The sequence below is a fragment of the Alosa pseudoharengus genome, unplaced genomic scaffold (genome assembly GCF_046254945.1).
Source record: "Alosa pseudoharengus isolate Yale_2024_CS ecotype anadromous, Long Island Sound unplaced genomic scaffold, YU_APseudo_1.1 YU_APseudo_1.1_scf_1, whole genome shotgun sequence".
In the NCBI taxonomy this organism is placed as follows: Eukaryota; Metazoa; Chordata; class Actinopteri; order Clupeiformes; family Clupeidae; genus Alosa; species Alosa pseudoharengus.
Window position 1 is genome coordinate 1,990,839 of NW_027468564.1, and position 6,073 is coordinate 1,996,911.

Sequence of the window (6,073 nt, forward strand, 5' to 3'; positions counted from 1 at the left end):
GATGCCGTCCTCCTCATCATCATCACTGTTCACAACCACCTATGCAGAAAACATCAACTTAATTGCCTTAAACCATTACATTATGCCAAAACACACCAAGGGCATAGGTTTGTTGGTTGTGTTTGGACTCTGATATTGGGACATTACTCAATGCAAGCACAAAGTGCGTTATTGCATGCATGTCAGCACCAATAGGCTATAATCCACCACTGTAAACTCTGACAATTCTCTGGGGAACACTGCAGATGATTTGATTCGTACTGTTCGTTTTTTGGGAGGATCAAACATGTCACAACATGTCTCACCAGACTCGACTTGTGTTGTTCGTTGCCGTTTTAGCTCCCCCTTCAGCTCCTTCGCCCATTTTGGTGAACCTGACTGACAACGTACATCTTGCTTAAGAGAATGATTTAGAAAATGTCCACACAAACCACCAGGCTTTAAAGGGGAAATCTGATCCGAAAGATGTCACAAAGATCTCTGTTTCTCAAGGTCACAGAGTCAGTACAAAACAAAACAAAACAAATACAAGCGTTTTCACCTCGCTCTCGTTAGCAGTTCCAGCAGCTACAGCCTACACTCTGTGGGCATGTACTGTACATGGGGGCTCACGGATATGAAAACGTAACGGGAGTTGGTGGAGGCAAAAGGACACCTAGACCTACGTAAGAGATATTTGATTTTTGTCAGGGTGTGTCTGTGGTGCCCCAGTCCTGGTATAACGACGGAATTGCTTTCTGGCCAAATTAAACAAGTGTCGAACGGATCAATAAAGCGGCAGAAGTTTGCAGGCCTGAACTGGTCGAAACATCCTGTGAGATTACTGAAAACATATGCTATACATTTTTGAGTCACCTAGTTGTTATTATTACCTTGTACGGTGTCTCCCATTAGCCAGTAGTAACTATTTTGTTTACATCTCGAGTCAAAATTAATGTCGGTGATTTACCTATGTAAATGTGCTTTTAGGTGACTTCCTGTCAGCCTGGCAAGGCATGAAGCAGTCACTGACATGTGACACATCAGAGCCAAACTCCGATGATAAAAATGTAATGGAAGCTGGTTGACGCAGTGTGTTATTGCATGTATGTCAGCACCAATAGGCTATAATCCACCACTGTAAACTCTGTCAGTTTTTTTTGGCACATATATAATAATATAGGTACAGTATACTTACTCAAACTTAATTATGTCTGCATGCATCCCTCAAGCAAACAATACAATGACGCCTGCTCTGCACTGGTTTCAAAATATTACTTTCTGCAAGATCAGACCGGCAAAGGCTATGTAAGATAATCATTATTTATACTTTTCAGTTGTGACGTCATATCGTGTTTACATGGATAAACTTCATTTTAAAAAGTGAAGTTGCAGCCCTCAACTGATGTTGATGTTGTGTTTTGTCATGTCATGTTGTGTTTTGGCCTGATGCGCCACCCTCTACCTATCTACTAATCACAAAGTCAGTAGTGTTTCGGCATGAGTCAGGAGGGAGGGGGAGGGGATACACCACTCTACAGTAATTCGAAAGTGATTGCAGTACCAGTTTTGGCCACAATCTTGCATATGGTTCTTTTAACATTCTGATTCAGACCTTTCAAAAAAAGTTGGATTGTATGTGGTGCATGGTAAGGCCCGCGTAGCTTCCCGCCTACAACAGCCGTGAGTTATTTTCCTTAAAGTGTGTAAGTCTGGTGTAAATTGACTCATAGTCCTGTTGTTCAAGCTCACCACATGCAGCCCATAGGAAAAATAATGAGACAATTTGCAACGACATAGGCCAAGTTTTGGACAGGAAGCTTAAAGCAGACCCATGGGGACAGTGCTGACTGCTAACTGCCCCATGGGTCTGCTTTAACCTGCATGTGGTGAGCTTATACAACAGGACTATGGGTCAATTTACGCCAGACTCACCCATTAACATTCAGGATCGTCATGGGTCCAACATTAACATTCAGGATCGTCATGGGTCCAACATTAACATTCAGGATCGTCATGGGTCCAACATTAACATTCAGGATCGTCATGGGTCCAACATTAACATTCAGGATCGTCATGGGTCCAACATTAACATTCAGGATCGTCATGGGTCCAACATTAACATTCAGGATCGTCATGGGTCCAACATTAACATTCAGGATCGTCATGGGTCCAACATTAACATTCAGGATCGTCATGGGTCCAACATTAACATTCAGGATCGTCATGGGTCCAACATTGACATTCAGGATCGTCATGGGTCCAATATTGCTTCTAAGCAGCCATTCTCCTTGCATAGGACCTCTCAGAACCAATCTGAAACTATTTGATTCCATAGTACTTTGCATTAAATGTGCCTTTTTTTTTATCATTTGCAGACTGGACCGAGTAATCAGACAGCCAGTGTGCAAGGAGAGGCAGTGTTTCCCAGAGAATTGAATTGTATTTGTGGTGGTAGGTTTGCAGAATTAACTTGAATGCAACAGTTTTTTTTTTAACAAATTAGTGCAGCGTGGTTATGATGCTCAATTTAGTACAACCTGGAAAATCATTGTGTGGTGGTCAATGTTGATATTGTGGTGGGCTGCCACAAATAAGTCAATGTATGGGAAACACTGAGAGGATGCAGCCAGCCTCAGGTGTCACCAGGAAAAGGCAGAATGCCTTAAGAAACATCCCAATTTATCCATCCTGCCAAGACAAAATGATCCGCACACGAGTAGAGAGGAGAAAATACTTGCAAACTCATTCAGCTATGGAGGCCCTTGAAGAATATCCTGGGCTAAGATGTGTGTGTGTGTGTGTGTGTGTGTGTGTGTGTGTGTGTGTGTGTGATTACAGCTCCTCACAGAATCACAAAGCCAGCTAGATGTTGACATAGACCGCAGCATCAGGTCAGGAATGGGTCAAATCGCAAAGAAAGTCATAGAGGAATGTCAGCGGCAAGCTACTGGACAGATGTGCACAGATCTGTGTAGTTACAGAGAGAGAGAGCCACTGAAATACTGGACAGATAGATCTGCCTAGTTACAGAGAGAGAGCCACTGACATACTGGACAGATAGATCTGCCTAGTTACAGAGAGAGAGCCACTGAAATACTGGACAGATAGATCTGCCTAGTTACAGAGAGAGAGCCACTGGAATACTGGATAGATTTGCACAGATCTGTGTAGTTACAGAGAGAGAGCCGCTGAAATATTTATACCCAGCCTGAATATGGGGCGTTCTGGGAAGGACTTAATTGTCTGTACACGTAAGGGAATTATTGCGCAGACATAGCATTAACTGCTTAACATACAGTATGCTTGCACAATGTTGAGTCAATGTTGAACCATATCAATAAAAAATACGGATAATTTGAACCAATAGGGATATTTAAAATTGAGAAACTCACTCAGAGTTAACATTAAAACCAATGCTTCTAAAAGAAAAAAAAATATTTTAATTAAATGATGTAGTATTTTTTGTGTTGTCTGCTTTTAGAATTCATATCACGTCTCTAAATGGCGTGTTGTTTTTGTAGCTGCTGACCTCCACATGCTAACTTTAATGGAGAACATGAAGCAACAGATGAACCAGCTCTCCATGAACATGAGTGTGCTCATGGCCAGAATGGCAGCTGCTGAGCCTCTTGTGGAAATGGCGGAGATCTTCTTGCACCTAGCCTCCCTCGAGGAGGCTGATCACCTTGAAGGGTGGTTGAAAAACCCAGGGAACACAGCCAAATATATATATGCTTATATAACATCAAAGTCTACTAACACTTAGACTACGTTTACACGAAGCAGGGTATTTTCCTAAACGAATATCTGGCCATCTACGTTTGCAAATAAAACTGCATTTACACGAGACTGTTTATTTTTAAAATGTGTTTACACAAATCTGTGTACATACATGCTGTCATGAGCACGCCAAACCACAGTGGCAGTCTAACGATAAGCTCAAGCTCACATTAACCAATCAGAACCCTGAAAAGTCACACGTGAGAACATGTAAATGTAAACATTGGTCGCACATTTGGTGTACTTCTGTCGCATACTGTTACGTTGGCTGCCCAAAACTCCGTTTACCACAGTTTAGAACCAAACGCATAAACGGAGTTTTTAAAAAAAAAACACTTTGGCCGGAGTTTTTTTGGATAACCGTTTTACGGGGCGAATTCTCCGTTTGCGTCTAAATGAAAGGCTCAAACGTAGGGAAATGTCTTCGTTTATAAAAATACACATGCTCGTGTAAACAAGGTCTTAGTGTAATGATTTAAACAATTGCTCTGTGGAGTGACGTCATGAACGTGAGTTACGTGCTTAGAGGACATAGAGAGTAGAACATTATTTGGTGCATTGTGTGGTGCTCTGCAAGCTGAATGAGTAAAAGACCTCACACGAATTCAACCATCTCTTTATTGAACAACCACAAAGCACCAGAAACATTACACTTAGTATTCACATGCTGTTTTCAAGGGCCATCTCTATAAGATTGTGGAGGGTGCCCTCCCAGGGGTGGACCTTGGGCAATTTAATTTGCCCAATTGCATGTCCCATTCAGGGAAAACTGATTCAACCATATCAATCTGAAAACGTATTCCAAATGTAATTCATGACATGAGATGTCCCACACTCATTGCTATGTTGCCCATACCTCTCAATCATTTATCAATCTCTTACTTCTCACTAATTTAGTTTCTTGATTCCACAGGTGGGGATGCTGGCCTCCATTGGGGGAAGAGACACCAAACATGTTATTTTTAGCATTTTGGCACACATTTTTGCAAGCTGCAGCCAGGGGTACTTGGTTTCACCCGAGTTTATCTAGGAATCAGCTGATGCTGTTACACAGCAATCACGTTCAACTTTGTGCTCAGCTGTGTGTTAAACTCCAAAACCTCGGTTTTAAGGAGTATGTTTTTAAAGTGCAGCACAGCTAGCTACCAATGCTAACTGACAGAGCAACTGGACCAATGTGATAATCATAAACCAATTCACTTGCGGACCTCGGCACTGTCTTGGTCCTGACATGCATGCACATGCATATCTAAAGTCAAAGTTCATCAACTGCACCGAGTTTTATTGCATCTTTAGTTATCTTTGACATATCCAAGACTCATGCTAAAAAATCTCCCACCTCTGATATTTTTTTATGTTTTGATTTCTTTTTCTTTTTTTTTAAATACACAAATATGCTGTTTGCCCAAAGTGTATCATAGGCCTTAGAAAAATGTCAAAACCAAATTTTGAAATGTTACATAAATTTAAGCTTCCTAACCAAAAATCATACCATTAGAGGTCACACAATGACAGTTTTGGCTAAAAAAGGAGTGAAGGAGTGATACCGTTTCAACTGTTTTTCCTGAGACCTGACTCTTTTTCATCAGGGGCCGTATTCACAAAGAATTTTAAGGATAAAAGTAGCTCCTAAGTGGCGAATTTAGGAGCAACTCCTAAAAATAATGGGCGTGTCACTCCTAACTTTAGGACTCCTAATTTTTTTCACTAAAAGTAATTCACGAAGCATTTTAGACCTAAAAGTAGCACCTAAGTCTGGGACAGCCTAAAAGAAGTCGAGAGGACTCCTAACTCACTAAGACCTATTCACAAACAGCTTTTTGTGGCATTTCACGTTGCATGTTTTGAAATGGGTATGCGCAACAGGAGCTTCCAATCGCGAGGGAAAAATTTTGCATTGTATGCATAAAAGGGATGCCATAACGCCACCAACAACAACCAAAACTACTCATTGTCAACATGTAAATTAAATGTAACGTTTCATTGTGAATCAAATTAAAATGTTCTCCTCTTTGCAAACGTAGGCATATGGTGACAGATTAATTTAATAATGTTGCAAAGATAGCCTAGTATACTGCATCAATCCGTAGGCCTATGTTTTAATAGGCTAGGCTACTAGGCTATTTGTTTTGCCTTACTCTTTATTCATTTAGGCTAGGTCTTTTTATTCAGTTATTCATCATCTTCCGTCCTTCGCGCTACTTGTGTAGCGCACGCATTCTCAGACCTGTCACCTGTCACTCATCATCGTAAGGGAGGTGTTTGGAATCATTCCCACGTTACAATTATCAGCCAATCAAGGTGGCCACTT